The following is a 19580-nucleotide window of genomic DNA, read 5'->3' as shown; positions in this document are numbered from 1 at the left end:
TGATTCATCTATGCTAAGATTTTTATTTAATTTTTAGATAAATTTTAATTTAATATTCTTATTAAGTATTTTTTCCAAAATTCCATATTTTTTCAGATAGCTTATTTAATCTTTCAGTTAAAATAAATCAGATGATTGATACGTGATTCATCTATGCTAAAGATTTTTATTTTATATTTTAGATAGATTTTAATTTAATATTTTTATTAAGTATTTTTTCCAAAATTCCATATTTTTTCAGATAGCTGTTACTCTTTGATAAAATTTAGTTTTTCACAAATAACTTATTAAATTTGCCTATGATGAGTAAAATTAATGAATATCTAAGTTAATTAAAATAGTTTCAAGTTTTTACATAAAAACTTTAATCAAATAAATAAATAATATTTTCAATTATCAAGGTACTACTACCTTGATTAAACATTTTGTTTGTCGCTTTTATAAATATGAATTTTCGTGTCACATAAGCAAATAAAATAAACGGAAAAAGTGCATTTCGTGCAAAAATCGCGACAAATGATACGCATTCTCGTATATCATTTTTCTCGTCTGACAGAAATCGCATCCTAAGTAAAATGTCACATAGAATAATGCGAGATCTGGCACTTAGGTCAAAAAATATGAGAAATTTATTCAAAGACTTATGTTTGAGAAACTTGAAAAATAAATTAGTAGTTGTCGCTCTTACGTCTCAAATGATAAAGAAAACATTCGAAGTGTTGAGGAAATATAGAAAATCTACTTACTTCTATAATAGTCGTATCGTATTTTGTATCTCTCAGGAAATGAGATATACATCTTTCATATTATTGAAGTGCTATAAGCATGTTTACGTTTACGTTCTTTTATTAAATGGAAATCTTTTACTTACTTCCTATGGATATTCAATTTCTGTAACTATCTATGGAAGTTTCTTATATACTTTTTTCTTAAGATGTGCGATAAACTACGGTAGTATTGTAATAATTTTTAGATATAAAATATTATGTATGTTTATATTGCATAAAAGTTTTTAATATACTCAAGAAGAAATAATAAAGTAATTAATTTACCTTATATGACTATAAAACATGAATATTATTTGTTAAAAATTTTCCGTTGAAATTGAACTGAATTTTAGTTTGATTTAGATTTTATAATTATTTTTCAAGAAATATGTTGTTCAACAAAGTATGACTATTAGATCATATTTATGGTTAGCATAAAATTATATGAATAGGTAAATTGTAAACTTTTTCATAAATGTTTTTAATTATAAATTCATTAATGTAGTTTACTAAATGAATATTATAAATTTATCCATGCGATATTTTAAAAGTAGTTTTAGAAAAACTAAGTAAAGGAAAAATTAGGTTATCACATTTCACAAAATTATCTTTACTTGTTTTATGCTTCAGATTCTCCACAAATATTTAACCATTAATGTGAAAAATAATAATATAAATTAAATTAAATCTTATTAATTCATGTTAAATAATTTTAAATTTAGCAATTATTCAAGATTTGAAAACTTTGCTGACACTTTTGTTTGATCTGTGGAAAAATTTAAATTTAACACTTTTATGATGATGGTAAGAAGGTTTTGCCAAAAGGAAATCGTTTTTGTACATTGAATTTATTTTACTAGCCGTTCAAGAATTTTGACTATATCATAAAAAAGTACTAATGATATAATACTTGTATTACATTATGTCAATAATCCGTGTATTTCAAATAAATAGTTTTAATCCTTCTATTCATATTATTATATATATTCATTATATGCGAATCTTGGTGTAATATTCCAAAAAATGTTTCTAATTTTGATACGATAATTAATATAGTTCTGTACTAGAGTCGTTCTCATTTATATGGGATCATGGAAACAAACTATAAATAACAACTGAGAACAATAATTTTCAGATAATTAATATATATATATATATATATATATATATATATATGTGTGTGTGTGTGTGTGTATACATTAGTACCAAATTATGAGACGGTGTGATATAATTTCATCGTTTATTTCTCATCTCGTGTCAGATATGATGACAATATCGCTTAGTCGGGTGAAACATAAGGTTTTCCATGTGCTATTTCTCGTAATGACTTCAATCCGTGTTTGTCGAATGCTATTTCTGGAACTTCGGAAAATTTCATTGAATTGTCATTGCTTTGCTTGAATTATTAAACGTCGAATAGAATCCTGGTTAAGCTGGTTACAAGCAATGCAAAATAGCCGCAGCTGCATGCATATTTCATCAATGCTTTTATTCACTGTGTCCGCGCACACGAACTGGCAAAATGGGTAATCCGAAAATCCGTAGGACGAAATTACATCTGACAGAATGGCTCTTGCACGACTATGAGGGATATTTAAAATATCCTATGCATACTTAACGATATACATTAACCCACATAAACAAGTCTTCCTAAAAGTTTACATATTTTGTTTCTTAGTCTAAGAAGCCATTTCTGCTGTAACATAGCCGATAACATAGAGTTGTTATGACAATGCTATCTTATGCTTCTTTCTTGATACCAAAACTTTAAAAATGCTTTCTATTTGCTGTGCGATCAAGCGTATTTTACATATGAACAAAAAAAAAATGTTATCTTTGTAATGCACATTTGAAACATACGGTTTTATGAATAAAGCACAGCAAATAGATAGCACACTGTCACAGTTTTCAGTACCAAGAAAGAAAGATAAGATAGCGTTGCTATAACAACGCTATATTACCACAGAATTGACCCCTAAGATTATTGTTCTACAGTTTTCGACAATTTTTTTCGTCTCAGCTAAACATATAATCTAGAGATTTTATGGACTAACATAGCACAAGAAAACTTTTCGTCCTAAAAACTGTAGATTTTATTTCATAAGCCAAGTCTTAGTTTTCAAAATTGAGCTCATTTAAAAAATTTAATTTAATAAAATTGAAAATTAACTGTTTGAATTTAAATGAGTGAAATCGCATCACACATAAATCTTGCACGACTAAAATAGTTGTTTTTTTTTTTAATTTTTATTTATTTTATTGGTCTCTCCTAAGAATTTAGCCACATACATATCATACATATAGTTTTTCTTAAATGAAAATAGTTGTTGAAATGGTCAATGGATATAAAACATGCATCAGCAAGAGACTCTCTCAAAATCCACGCATTTTTTTTGTTAGTCCGATATTTGCAATATTTGTTTCTAAAGAATTTTCTCATCTATGCTTAATTCTAAAAATACTTTTATACATTTAGTTTTTTGAAACAAGCTTGTAGCGGTTTTCTAGAACTTTATTGGTTCATCCTTCTATTTAAATATTTTGACTTAAATCTCTTAAACTATTTCCTTTTCAATATCTTAAACTGTTCCTTTCTCAATGTTTTTTTGACTCAAGACGTTCAAGACGACTGTAATTTATTTTATACTATTACTCGAAGACCATTTAACAAAAAAACGATTTTTTCAGTATTTTTTTTTTTTTGAAAATTTATTTTTCATTACAATATAGCAAAAATTGTTTTAAAGTTTAGATTTTTGTTCTTGATTATAAAAATGAGCATTCCAAAATCTGTATGGATACAATTACATCTGACAGATAGCTCTTGCTTATCTGAATCTGTAATCTTATTCAGATTCGTACAAATCCCACAAAAAGTCATTCATAATGACTGCATTTGTAATGTAAAAGTACCGTCACTTTTACTAGTTTGATATCTTTAGAAGCATGTATATAATCAGTTTTGCATAAATATATATAATGTTATGTGAAACGATTGCTCAATTTCTCAATTTTATCTAACTGAGATTAGTTTTCACTTTAAAAAGCACATGTAATAACATATAAAATTTTCAATGATTTGTTGCAATGCTCAATTGCATGCAAATTGTCCAATATCAATGACAATGTCATATATGTAAAATATTAATATCAGTATCAATAAATATTATAAATTTAGTATCAATATAAGTTAAGAAAAAGTAGAAAAGATAGAAAGTAAGTGCAGATAATATTACAATTAAAATTTCTGTACTATAAATAGATCTTAAATGTGATCCAATAAATTTTAATTTGAAACGTACGAAATATCATTATTTACCAAAATGCCTTTTTGAAGACGCCCAGAGTTTCGGGATTCTGCAGAAAGGAGATAAAATATTGACACAATGAAACTCAGATATAATATAACTTTGTCTCGAACTTTAACTTCATAATCGTTCAATTTTGCGAAAGCAATAAGGTCAATCGAATCGCTTGATATCTATTATGGATTCAAGTGACGATGAAGGGGGACCGAATATTATATTAGAAGATATTGAGACAAAATAATTAATATATATATATATATATATATATATATATATAATTTATATTTGCTTTTGCCAACATGCAATGCGGGGGAAATTATTTTTTCAATTGAAAATTGCTCTTTAGGGCACAGCTATGTGAAAGGCTATAATACACTCAAATAATTTTTGCTGAATTTGAAACTATTAAGTTCGGGGCAAAATTACATAAATAATTACCGCTAATATTTTTGCCATATTTTTCCTTTCTTGTAAAAAACTAATATTGCTTTCAATTCTTCTGATTCCATTCTTCTGCCTTGTACCTTAGTATTCAATTCTCTGTATATTCTTTTTTTCGCAGAAATCCCTAGTCTCTTGCTCTTAGAAGTTTTTGGTAAATGTACAAATATAATCGTTAGAATATCGACAGCATACATTTTTACTTTAAAATAAAGGTTTGTCAGAATATTTTTAGCATGTTAAAAATTAAACACAATTGAATGCAGATTGAACTTAATTCATTTGCATTGTTTTAAATTTTTGACCATAGGCGTGGTGGATATTTTGTTGCAAATAAAGCTTTAATGGAATAATTTATAAAAAAGGTTAACTATTTTGGATGAACTCCTATATTAACAATATTTTCATGACAATGCACTTGAGACAAAACCTTTGATGTCATTATGTTATTCTAAAGTCGATTATTAATTAGAAAACTTCTATATAAATGTTATTGATTCATAAAAATCGATGATAATTTAATATGCATATAACAAATACGACATCGCATTTTTACATCTATTTGCCTGAATCTGCTAATCTGTGTTTGTCTTTCTCGAAAATCTAATAAATTCATTTTATAAATAGACAAAAAAATGCTTGTTGAATACAGGACAGAAAATTTTCAACCTTAAATTTATTCATCTACAAAGTAAATCTACATTTTTTTCAAAGTGTGCCAAAATCATCCGAAATTTTTGCAACAAAATATTACCAAAAATGTAATAATTTGATAGCGATTTCAATAACTTACACAAGGCAAAATTAATATTGATAGCAATTTATTATAGAAACGCTCACATTTTTCATATTTTATTTTAATATAGTACGTTTGTGCATAATAAACCACGGCTAAATTAAATTCCGAACACAGAACAAAATGCTGCCAGTTTTATACGACGAACAGCTTTTTACGGGTTTTGCATGCAAGCTTCAATATTTGCACTTTCGTGTTCAAACAATATGTTACGATGCGGGTTCATTTTCAATGAAACATTAATTAAATAGGCTCCCATTGAATCATCGAGGGCACAGTAATTAAGTAAACGGATGTTTATTGAATAAGAATTATATTTAAAATATTATATGAATTTTGTATTCAAATATTCGACGGCTAAACGGAAGATAAATACGTGCAGGAAGTAAATTTCAACGCACGTGACTTCAGACAAAAGTTACATCAATATTAAATATTGATAATTTTTTTAAAAGAACGTTAAATAATCATAAAACAGTTCAATTAGTCTTAATTATTTAACAAAATACTATTGTGAAGAGATGTTTTACAATTATTTCATTCGTGATATGAATAATGGGTGGTATGTGGGTAGTAAATCAGTATACTTTATGAAAGTGTAATATAACATTTTGCTCAATATTGTTGATAACATTTGATAAATATTGAATAAAAGTTAATTAAATATTCAGCACAAGAGGAAAATTACTTCAAACGAATTGGCACATATTGTTGAAATTTGCAATTGTATGTAAACATATATTTCATACGACCTCTAAACCGAACCAAAGTGAATAAATGTCGAACAAAATTTTATTTTCGATAAAGTATATTAGAGAATATTAACTATCTAAGTATTTTCATCTATTTTAAATATAAACAAAAATATTTGGAAATATACAATAGATATTGATTTAATATTCAGTATGTAATGAACAAAATTAAATTAAACAATGTAAATCACGTTGTTAATATTTATTATACAATAAAATTCAGTATTTATTATCAATGCATATTGATCAAAAAGCATAATATCACTTAATTTAAAATTGATTATATTAAAACAACCATCTATTCGGAAAAACGACAAAAGCATTTGATGAATATTTGAAAGACAATTTTATTCAACATAAAATGCAATCAAAATAATTTGCTCATACTGTTATACAAATAACGTTGTTATTAAGTATATTTAAAACAATAGAGATATTTTTTTATTATTATTAGTGAACAATATACAAGTTAATTTGTGAGTGATTTAAATGACTAATGTAAACGCTATTCACGATGTTTTTTTTTCAAATTTCATATAAGATTCTCGCCAAAGCACTCATCTCAGCAAACTACACCCAAAGACTAAAAGGAAAACGCCCTTGGACCTAACTGGCATCCCAAGTCAATCTAGATTATAATCTTTTCTTAAATTAGGAGAGATTGCAACTGTGCACTCTCTCAAGCATTCAATAGTCATATAAGATTGGTATTTATAACAAAATAAATGCTAGCAGAACAAAGAGATATTTAAAAATGATATAAATATTGATAGAATTTATTTTAAATTAAAATTCCACAAAATAACTACATTATTCGTATAAATGTTCACAGTAATACATAATTGAAAATAGTGTAAAATAACATCAACTTAAACCAAAAATTAAAATCATAAATTTATTGAAGCACTTTATCATTAATGTAGACAAGACAGATTTAATTACATTAATACAATACGTTATTTCTATAATGTGTTAATGTTTATCAAAAAGAAATTTGTTTAAAATAATTTGCCAGTGTATTAGATATACTGATAAAAAGAGTACCTATAAATAACAACATATAGTAATATCTATATATAGTATATATATATATATATATATACATTTTTTAAAATTAATAATTTCCAATTATTTTATCTCACATCAATAAAATAATTTAAATTTTTTTTTTTTTTATTATTATTTTATTGGCTTTATAAACTGGTACATTAGCCATATACTAAATTACATAATATCTACGCTATCTCTTACATATATATCATTGTTTTATGTATATTGCATTTATAATTTTATATTATTACATTTGATGTAAATATAAAGAGCTCCATATAATCTTGTATCTGTCATCACTGTTATAAAATTAATTGGAAGGGAGATTTTTGTTTAATTATTTCCTCCCATAGTTTTTGTCTGCCCTTTTCCCAACGTTTACACTCCATGATGATGTGCTCTGCATCCGCCCTAGTCGCTTCGCCCAAGCAGTAGCAACTAGGATCGATATCGATCCCAATTCTGCTTAGGCAGAACGGAGCGTAAGAATGATTTAGTCTTAATCTACACAATGTTGTGTAAAACGGCCGACACTCCTTAAATCCGTCATACCATGGTTTGACTGGAATTTTTCCTTGTATCATACCATAAAATTTACCTTTAATTCTAAAAGATAACTGAAAATCCAAATGCCAAATGTTCCGTATGTTTGCTCTGTTAAATCTTTTTATGTCTCTATAAGATATTCCATCCGCAGCAACAGTCCCTGTATTTATTGCATCTTTGGCGCCGTTATCCGCCGCTTCGTTGCCAGCTATCCCAATATGACTTCTTACCCATACAATGCGTAACTCCCAATTTTTTGATAATATCGCATGTATGTCATTTAGAGTATCTATCGTTAATAATGACGGGTCCTTTCCCAACGACAACATGCCCTCAAGAGCAGACCTGCTATCGCTGATTATTACCGATTTCTTCACATTATGTTCATCAATATACTTTACGCACCTATTAATAGCATACATTTCCGCTGTATATATCGACGCATCTTTATCTAGTTTATATTTTGTGAAGGAATTTGTCCCCTGATGGTAAAAACACGCACCAACACCATCTGAATTCTTCGAACCATCTGTATAAAATCTATCATAGTCTTCAAATGTTTCATGTATACTTCCTTCGACCTCCATCCTACATTTATTGGTATCTCCGCTATAGTGCGCATTGGCGAAATCGATTTGAATTATATTTTTCAAATTAGAAGAAGTAACATCGTATTTGAAATGAAATCTTGAGGTTGCAGTCCAAGTTTGTAAGAGATTACATTTTTCTACCACTTCACGATACGCAGTTATTAGTATAGGCCTCTTCCTATTTCTCCAGTATGGGCTGTTCAGTTCATTATTGATCTGATTCACATTCTTTAATACTACGTTGTTAAATTTCATTCTATCTATGATAAAGTTTGAAGCCAATAACCTCCTTCTCAAGTGTAAAGGATATATGTTAGCTTCAACATGTAACGCATTGATAGGCGTGGAACGCATGACCCCCAAACAAGACCTCAAAGCTTTGTTTTGAATTATGTCTAGTTTGCTAAGTACACTTTTAGATGCGTCGCCATATATGAAACTACCATAATCCAACTTAGATAGTATTAATTGCTTATATATTCTAAGAGAAATCTTGATATCAGCACACATAATTTATGTGATTAAGAAACCTGAGAATATTCAGTGCTTCTTCACATTTAGAGACTAGATAATCAATGTGTGGTTTCCACTTTAATTTGTCATCAATAGTAGCCGAGGCATCTAATTGTAGGTTCAACCTTCAGAACATAATGCTTATGCTGATATAGTCTGGAATTATAGACTTCCTATGTCTTGTAAAGAGGCTTATTGTACTTTTATTTTCTGACAAAACAAACCCTAACGATGTGCACCAGTTATGGAAGAGTTGCATTGTTATATTCATTTTATCAATAGCCTCATTCAAGTATGAGCCTTATGTAGAAGTATAATATCGTCTGCATACTGCATAATTTTGACTTCCAGATCTAGCTCGGTTTGTAACTTGCAGGTATATAGATTGAATAATAGCGGACTAAGAACGGATCCTTGAGGTAGTCCTTCTTTCATTTTACGTGGTCCAAATTGTAAATTGTTACACCTAAGATTGATTCTGCGGTCTGATATTAGATGGTGTAATTCTGTATTACATCAGAAACATTATTAAACAAACAATGTGATACATCAGAAACATTATTAAATTGTTTTAAAATCAGAAGAGAATATTAATCAGCAATATAGAATTTTAAATGTTTGAAAAATGAGAATATAAAATATCTAAGTGTGAAATAATACAAATAACAAAGAAGCATTATTGATTTGGCATAATAGAAAGCTTGATGAGCATAAGTAAAAATGTTGAAATTTTTATAATTTATATTTTTGCACAGTTAATATTTTTTTCATTATATTGAATTTAATATCATATCAGTTTTTAAAGAGTTATATGACAGCAATTTTATTAATAAAACTACTCGTTTTTGAAACGATATATTATCGTTACGTTATTTGAGATTTTTAAGCAAAATATTTAATTCAATCAGTACACTTTGAAACTTATACATAACCGTACAAAAACATAAAATACAGCCGACTTGTTTTGACTTAATCACTAATTAATTTGTACAAAGTTGTATCATCGTGCAAGAACTATTATAATGTGATTTTTATTATACTCTATGAAAGGTTCATCTATATTATATATATATATATATATATATATATATATATATATATATTATATTAAATGTGTACATACATTTAATTTTACTCGTTTTCAAAGATCTCCTTTTTCGGAATATTAATTTTCGTGCAAAAGTTATAAAGATGTAATTTATTTCTCAAAACAGTCTAAATTAATACCATAATTAAATATACATATAACAGCAAGTAATCAAGGAAAACTAATAATATTTTTAATATAAATTTCCTACTCTAAATATGATAGTATACATCATTTCACTAAGTACATTCTCATCATGTTAACAAATAAAAAATTCACATATTGGGTACAATAATTAAAAAATACGTCGAAAGTTATATCGTCGTGCAAGAGCTAAAATGTGATATATTTATAAAAAAAAACTGTTAAGGGTATATAATAAATAAAAACATATATTAAATAAAGAAAAGACACAAGAAATAGAGAAGTATACCATCTATAATAATTATTATTATAAAATATATGTATTTATTTGTTCAAATAATAAAGTTTTGTAGGATTCCTATGAATGCCAATTCTCATGTCTGCTGACTCTTTAAATAAGATCTAATACAAAATGCAGCGCAAATGCTGCAATAATTTAAATATCAATAATAAATATTCGAATACGAAGTATTGTAAAGGTGTTCTAAATGTTGACACTAATAATACATATCCCGCTAAACAACATACTTGTTTAAGCGCTTGTAAATATAATAATTATATTATTAGATATTAAATACATTCAAAATGTCGATCTCGAAATGTAATTTGATTATTTAAATGTAGATGTAATAATTATTAGATATACATTTACTTATTAAGAGATTCTATAAATATATAAATATTATGTAATATCAGATAAAAAAAGTATTATAAATTTAGCAATTGTTATGTAAAAGCATATAAAATTATATACACAATAAATGAATAAAATACTTGATAAGAGTTTTATTTATTTTCAGTGTTTGTTTTATACAAATTATGTACCATTTGTTCTGTACTTGAGTTAATTCCGTAACAATATACATAGTATGGAGGAGAACATGTTTTTCTTAATTTTTTTATAATTTTAACGCTATTAATAAATTATAAATTTATTGGATTGTTGGTACGTTGAGCATAATTCAGTATGAAGTTTCGAGAACACGGATCAACCCATTTGAATGATTCGAAGACCATTAAACACCTATTGATGCTGATTAGTTTTTGGCAAAGGTCCAGCAGTTTCAAAGAACGGGACAAAAAAGCCAAAAATGGCAATTAAGTTTTTGAAAGAACAGAGTTTTCAACTTCAATAATTTAGAAACATTTTACTTGTATTGACAAAATGAAAAACTACTTAATTTTTTAGGAAGGAAGTTCTAGTAGTTTCGGAAATCCAATGAAAGAAGTATAAAAAATGCAGACAATTTGGCAGACTAAAATAATAAGTAGCATATGCACATCAAGTTATCAGATATTTTATAGAGATTTTACTAATAAGAACAAATTATGTTTACATTTCTATGGATTCCGTACCAATGTTTATCCGTTAAATTACGGCGCGGCGCTTACGCGCTTTAGAAATAAAAAAGAAGTTCGAAATTTCCAGGAATTTTGAAATATTTTCAATTTAAAAAAAAGTCAAATTCTTTCAAAATGTCTTCTCTAGAAAGTAATATTTAAATTTTTTTAAAGCTCTTTTAAAATTTGTTTTAAGGCACAATGCCATGCACCACTAGTTATTATTAAATTTAACTCGTCAAATTAATATTTAAATATTAAATGCATACTAAATTATTAAATTTGTCACAGAGGTCTTAATAATTAGAAATTGACGGCCATCCAATAAACGTAAATGATCATAATTTTAACAAGTTTAACATTTAAGGGGGCGTCCATTAATCACGTGAGGTTTTTAGGGGGAGGGGGGGTTTGACAAAAAATCACAAAATATCACGTGGGGGAGGGGAGTTATGGTAAAATATCACGTGTATTTATTTTTTAACTGATTTTTTTTAAAAAATCAAACATTTTCTAAAAAAGAATCAAAAATTTTAGTGATGTTTGGTGGGGGAGGGAGGGGTAATTTTCCCCCTAAGGATACATGCACTTTAAGAATAATCAATATTGCTTTTTTTATCATACTTGGCCTGATGATATCTACTCAAATTAGCCTCTCCCCTTCCCCGTAAAATAAAAAAAATCAAATGCTGTTTAATTATAAAAGCTATTTGGGATTCAAACATTTAGGAATTTTGATTATTCAAATGAGTAGGTAAGATTAGGCCTTGTGACTAATGCGACGGATCTACAACATTTACATTCTCTTTTTCAAGCTCAAATCTTGTCATTATTCAATATTTTATTTGTTTTATTTCATTTTATTTAAATATTCATATAAATAAGTTTTGTAATGAATATTTGTAATTTTTAATTGATTACATATATTTCGGTATAAACGTTGATGTTTGTAAAAGAAATATGTAAGCACAAATTGTTACCATTATGACGGTAATATTATGTCCCTCTTATATAAATCCTTATTGGCAAAAAATGCGACCGTCGATTTTTACAAGTCTCTATTAAAGTGAACTTTACGCCAGCAAAACTGTTCGCCATAGACAGGAACAGATGGTAACCGCTTGGTGCCAAGACTGAACTATAAAATAGATACATAAAAACCTCCCAATCAAGCTCTCGAAGCTTCTGGCGAGTCACTATCGTGGTGGGTATAGTTGCCAGGCGTTGCCCTGATGGAACACAATTCCTCTCCAATTGGACAAAGCTGGCCGATAATTTCATACCCGCTATTCGATTAAAAAGTAAAAAAATCTCTATTTCTTCTAATTAAAATTAAATATACAAAATACTTCAATTTTATGATATTATAATATAAAGAATAATAATTACCCATGTAGAAATTAATATGGTCTGAATCTACAAGCAATATAAAATCTACATTGGTCAAATTTGAAACCAATATCGGCTGGTCATAAAAATTGAACATTTTTAATATTGAGGCCATATAGGTAAACCAACATTGGTCTATATTGGTCTATATTTGGAAATTTGGAACCAATGTTGCCTACAAATTGTTGAATGTTGGTAAGGTAATATACAATTAGACAGAGAGCTGGTGAACATTTTGAATTATTAATTATTGAATTATTAAATTATTCTGAAACTTATAACTGATGTTGAAATATTACACAAATATTTGAAGATTTGAAGTTGAAATAATATAACGCATAAATCAATGTCATTTATTTAACAATAAAACACCTGAAATTTATTTATTTATTTATTTATTTATTTCTGAAATGAACATATACGTAAATTTATTAAGAATGTTTTTGTGGAAATTCATTTATTAAATATAAACAATGATACAAATATATAACTGCATTAAAAATATGATTATTTATAAAACACAAAAGTATCATAAATATTGATTATTTTTTTAATAGATATTTATTAATACATATCAAGTAAACTTTTTTTATAACAATAACAAAAGCAAATAAACTTTCCTATTTATAACATCATCACTCGATAAAACATTTCACAGCATCTGAACATATTTTATTTGTTGTTAATATATTTATTATCCATTATAAAATATTTATTTCATCGTCTAGAACAGTCATTGGAAAACCTACCTTACATTTGATATATATCAAGTAAATTATAATCGAATAATTATTCGATTATAATTTACGTGATATATATCAAATGTAAGGTAGGTAAAGTAATAAAAGTAATAAATGCAAATTAACTTAACTATTTATAACATCATCACTCGATAAAACATTTCACAGCATCTGAACATATTTTATTTGTTGTTAATATATTTATTATCCATTATGAAATATTTATTTCATCGTCTAGAACAGTCATTGGAAAACCTACCTTATATTTGATATATATCAAGTAAATTATAATCGAATAATTATTCGATTATAATTTACGTGATATATATCAAATGTAAGGTAGGTAAAGTAATAAAAGTAATAAATGCAAATTAACTTAACTATTTATAACATCATCACTCGATAAAACATTTCACAGCATCTGAACATATTTTATTTGTTGTTAATATATTTATTATCCATTATGAAATATTTATTTCATCGTCTAGAACAGTGACTGGGAAACTTTTTCAATCATAACCCCAAAATATTTTTGTCCAAGTTTGTATTGTCATCTGAAACCTCGTATTCCTTGTTAATAAATTTATAATATATCATTATATATTATCAATATGAATAATTTATGAAAGCGTTAAAATGAGATTGTAAAATGCACTCGACTCTACTTTTACCTTAAAAAATAATGACTTCATATCATAGTCTAAAATCTTGCTATGCAAATGTACAGATTTATTGACATTCCACATTGCATTTATTATAATCAAACATTATGACTATTCTGTCAAAATTTATATCTTTCCTTTCTATAACTTATTTAGTTACAAACTTTTGATGAAAAACTTTTCGATAACATTTTACTACTAAGCAAACCAGTTTCTCTATTTTCTGCGCTTACAACAATATTACCTGAAAATAAATAAGAATATGTTTTAAATGCAGAGACATATAATTATATTATAACAAGTATTGTCTTACCTTTTATAAATATGAAAGTGCAGTATGTCTTCACTCAAAAAGATTAGGTTATGTTATATTTTATTATGTTATATTTTATTATATTTCACGTAATATGTACAACTGATTTCTCAATGTGTTTAAACTCCTGATCAATATAAAAATCCTTAGTGAGAAAAATAAAATTATCTTGCATTTCTTACCATTTTTATTGAAAACTTGCAAATTTTGACATTTCGAATAGCTAGTTTCCGATTATTTATTAGAGATACTAATAATAATGTAGTTAGCAGTAATTATTCTAAAAATAAATAGCTATTAGTTACAATGCATAAACGCATAATTAAGTATTATACTCACCAATAGTAAAAAGAATTCGTCTATTAAAACTAAGGTTATGTTAGATATACATAACTTATTACTTAATCTATCCATCCCAAATCAAATCAGATGACGTAAAATTAAGTTGAACTTTCAAACCTTTGTATTTTAATCCAAAGTAACAACAAAGAAATGAATATTGTATATTTTTCAGAGACAATGCTTACTTAACCAAACTTGTTTGTGGTATATATTTCGCACCAATGCACATTACACACATTAGAAAACAATGTACACTATAACACTATTACACATTACACATAACTGAAAATATTATTCGATTATTTCCAGCAAAACTAGTATCTTAAAACATACTATAATTAACAATTTTGCATTAAAGGCTAAGGACGCCGTGTGACGCGCGTCGCTTCTTGTAGGCATACGTCATGCATAGAAGGCATAGAAAGATCTAGAACCTTATACCTGCGGTTCAGGATAGTGAGTTACTACAACAAGATTGTATATCTTGGTGGTGTAATGGCTAGCGTCGCAGCCTTTTGATTTTGATTTTGGGGTTCAAATCCCAGTCCATTTATTATTATTTTTTTATTTTATAATTGTATGAGTAAATAAAATTAAAGTTTTCAATTAGTTTTATATATATCGGACAGTATTTAAAATAAATTACCCTGTAACATTTATAACTTTTTTATAATGAAAGGAAAACTGAATTTTTATACTATTCTCAACATTTGAGGTTTTCATAAAGAAACCGTATAAAGTATTATACATCATTAGAATCGTCTCAAAATTCTTAGTTTTTCTTCCACATATCACAACTTAGTATTTCAAACGGTTTGGCCTATGGGCGAGTTGCAGTGCTAAAATTCAAGAAAAATTGAAAAATCTGAAAATAATTATACGAACACACATATTGAATTATATATCATTTTATTCGTAATTTTATTCCGCATCTTTCGTCCGAATAAACTTTTTACGTATCTTTTACCTTTTAATTTGTAAGGGTGAATAATTACATGGTTAAATATTTACAGCCATATATATCTGGCGTATGTTGTTTTCGTTCTGTTGAGTCGATAGCTAAGCGCTAGCGTTGCCGACTCTTAACGTCGTAGTCTCGGGTTCGATCCCAGATAAGATTTTTGTTTTTCATTTTAAATATAATAACAATAATTATGATTGAGGAATTTGAGGAAACAATATTTATTATTAATTAACATGCAAACAATATTTAATAGTCAATTATAAAAAATGTTGCATCAATATTCATTTTTTATTTTGAGGACAATATTTATTAGCTTATGATAAAAAATATTGCATAAATATTTATTTTTCAATTTGATGACAATATTTTGTACCCGATGATAAAAAATGTTGCATCAATAATTTCATTTCAATTTGTGGACAATATTTATCAGTCGATGATAAAAAATGTTGCATCAATATTTTTATTTCAATTTGTGAACTATATTTATCAGCCGATGATAAAAAATATTGCATCAATATTTATATTTCACTTTGGGAACAATATTTTGTAGCCGATGATAAAAAAATATTGCATCAATATTTATATTTTAGTTTGAGGACAATATTTATCAGCCCATAATAAAAAAATATTGCATCAATATTTCTATTTTATTTTGAGGACAATATTTATCAGCCGATAATAAAAAATATTGCATCAATATTTCTATTTTAGTTTGAGGACAATATTTATCAGTCGATGATAAAAAAATATTGCATCAATATTTATTCTTCTATTTGGGGACAATATTTATTAGCCGATGATAAAAAATATTGCATCAATATTTCTATTTTAGTTTGAGACCAATATTGGACAAGGCCATTTATAGAGATTATTGCCTCAATATCGGCTGACGTTGGCCTGATCGATTAGTTGACATCATCACAGAACCGACGTTCGCCGATATTTTTGCAATATAGGCAATCACGGCCACAGAAAACCGATATTGGTAATATATTGTACCGATATTAATTTCTACATGGGTAAATATTTGAACTGGTATGTGAACCGGCAAAAATAATATATAATGGTCCTCTGTGAGTATAGAGATCTCGCATCTTATATAGGTAAAAATATGCTTTATCAAGAAGGTGGTTTTTGTAACTAGGTGTAAGCAGTATCAGTACGGGATGGATCCCGTTACTCGCTTCTGGGCGATTGCTTCTATTAGACACGGTTCAAATGTTGACCGTACAGTATATGATTTTCTGCTGATCCCACCAAATCCCAATCCGGGCTTGACCACCATTTCTGCCCTACGTTGTTACACTTCCACTTTTTATCAACGCTTTATGCTTAATTACTAAGCGCATCAAAAATTGGGTATTTGGAGATTCAGCAGCGATTTGCAGATAAAAATTCAAACCAGTATATTCGACCCATACATAGACCTTTTTTTGTGTGTCCAGCCTTATTCAAATAGTACCAAAAGGTTATTTGTACATTTCGGCAATCGAAATCTACTTTCAAGACGACAATTGGCCATCCAGTGCGCCTTTGGTATCGAAATCAGCCGAAAAAATCGACAAAATCAAAATTGCGCGTAATTGGCTGTTATAGTATCAGGACCATAAACACTATTCGCATTTTCAGCCGCCTGCCACGGTTTTAGCCTTTATCGAACAAGAAGTGTAAAATATAGTATTTTTTTGCTAGTGTTTACTTTTGACGTGCTCTCAAACAAAACTCAGTCAATCAATTACAAAACAGCGCGAGATACAGATAATTCTTGCAAAAATATTGGATTTCTTTTTACTTTATCTAATATTATATTTGTATTGAATACTTGGAATAAAACAATTTTATATACGGCAAGGCGGGGCACAAACGTTCAATTTGACTTTGAGCTATTACATTGTTAAAACTAAACCAACCATATCACAACAAATAATATATATCAAGCAAACAACAATCTGTTTCCTTAACTCGTAACTTCTCGTGGAGTACATTATAGTAATCGCAAAAAATCGAAAATAATTTTTTTACATATCTTTACGTTTCAAAGGTTTTTGAACATTTTGACATACCTTAGAAAAAATAAATGTATGTGTGTGTGTGTGTGCGGATACAAATTTCGTCGACGATTTCGGGAGCACCGATCAATCGGTTTGAATAACTCAAAACACATTCGATTCGTATTGATAAGGAGACGTGCTGATTACGTTTAGGCGAAGGCAGGTCTAGCCGTTCCGAAGATATGGGGCAAAAGTGCCAAAAACGGTAACTCAATTTTTAAGAGAACGAAGCGTCTGATTTGAATAATTCAAAAAACATTTTACTTGCATTGACAAGATGAAGAACTGATTAAATTTCTGGAAAGGCAAGTACAGCGGTTATGGACTCTCAATAACAAAAAATTAAAAAGATGTCATTTGGCATTTAGTCAGTTTATTGGACCTATGTACACCAAATTTTATTAGAGATTTAATTTTAATTTTATAGAGATTTTAATAATGTGTGCAAATTTTGTGTAATTTTTTTTGGGTTCCGGCAATTTGCTTTAAGAAACGATGCCATGCACCGCACTAGTTTTTAAACTGGTTACCTGGAATAAATACTACTTAAAAACCGGTTTTCTAAAATGTTAACCTATTCATAAATTTTCAGCAGCAAATTGCCTTGAGGTCTAACGGCACACAGCGCTGTTTCCACTAGCCGCTTGACTGTATTCCATTTTCCTTGTTATTACAAGTAGTGCAAACCTCAGCCCGAGTCAATGTAGAGTAGACGGTGGCAGCGCCGGTGCTCGAGGCACGTCCCGTTCGCTTCATTCAAGTTGACGTGTGGCGTGAATATTCTTACGCCGCGTCGCATCGTCACTTCGACGAAATAGGTTATGAGCTCATCTCGTATACGAAACACGACATAGTTACGAAATAGCATTACTTTACGTTTAACACGAGTTCACCACAACTTTTCATACAAACTACGGTCGAACAATAAAATATATAAAAGTATAAATAAATATAAAAGTATAGAATATTATTGGTCGTAATGACAAATTGTTTTAATTGCCAGATTTGTAAATGTGACACTGTTTCTAAAAAGATTGTTTTAAATTTCTTACATCTTTACATATAAAAAAATATTCAAATGGAAATATGATTCAAAATTAAAAATAAAATTTACGGATTTGATACATCGGCTTTTGATATAGGTAGTAAAAATATTATTAACTAGCTGTAAGTGGAATTCTGTCTTAAGGCAATTAAGGCATCGTGCCTTAAGGCAAATTGCTGGAACTTCCCGTACCAAAAATTATTATTTTTTTAAAAACGATTAACATTTTTGAAGAAAATTTACTTTGAAAAAATAAGATTTTTGAGAAACTATAAATTGGACAAAAAATTACTTTTTTTTGAAAAAAAAAATTTTTTTTTTGAAAAAAATTTTATTTTTTTTTTTTTTTTGAATAAAATTTTTTTTTCTTTATTTTGACATATTGTGGAAGATCTGAACTTTCTTTTCAAAGCAATCGTACTGTTTTAACTGCATAGAGACAAAATATAAAGCGCGTAAGCCCCGCGTCGCTGTCTAACGCATAAGCATTGGTACGGAACCCATAGGAATGTTAACAAAATGTATGCTTATTGTTAAAATCTCTATAAAATATCTGATAATTTGATGTGCATATGTCTAATGATCATTTTTGACCGCCAAATCTTCATCTTGTCAATACAAGTGAAATGTTTTTTGAATTATTCAAATCGGACGCTCCGTTCTCTTACAAACTGAGTTACCGTTTTCGGCACTTTTTGCCCCGTATCTTAGGAACGGCTAGACCTGCCTTCGCCAA

The 19580-nt window shown here is 27.8% G+C and overlaps 1 long non-coding RNA gene across 1 annotated transcript; it reads right to left on the bottom strand.

Annotated features, from left to right (window-relative positions):
* Positions 1 to 14332: 14332 nt before the first annotated feature.
* LOC113378842 lies at positions 14333 to 14641 on the bottom strand. Its single transcript, XR_003367227.1, has 3 exons — positions 14622 to 14641; positions 14440 to 14566; positions 14333 to 14370 (listed from the first exon to the last, which is right to left on the bottom strand). It is a non-coding gene; the product is annotated as an uncharacterized LOC113378842 (long non-coding RNA).
* Between the last annotated feature and the right edge of the window lie 4939 nt (positions 14642 to 19580).

Source organism: Ctenocephalides felis, unplaced genomic scaffold (assembly GCF_003426905.1).
Source record: "Ctenocephalides felis isolate EL2017-DRISC unplaced genomic scaffold, ASM342690v1 CF-g0.4_SCAFFOLD_01886, whole genome shotgun sequence".
Classification (NCBI taxonomy): domain Eukaryota; kingdom Metazoa; phylum Arthropoda; class Insecta; order Siphonaptera; family Pulicidae; genus Ctenocephalides; species Ctenocephalides felis.
The sequence above is the reverse complement of the archived record's forward strand: the minus strand, read 5'-3'. Positions and strand labels throughout refer to the sequence as shown.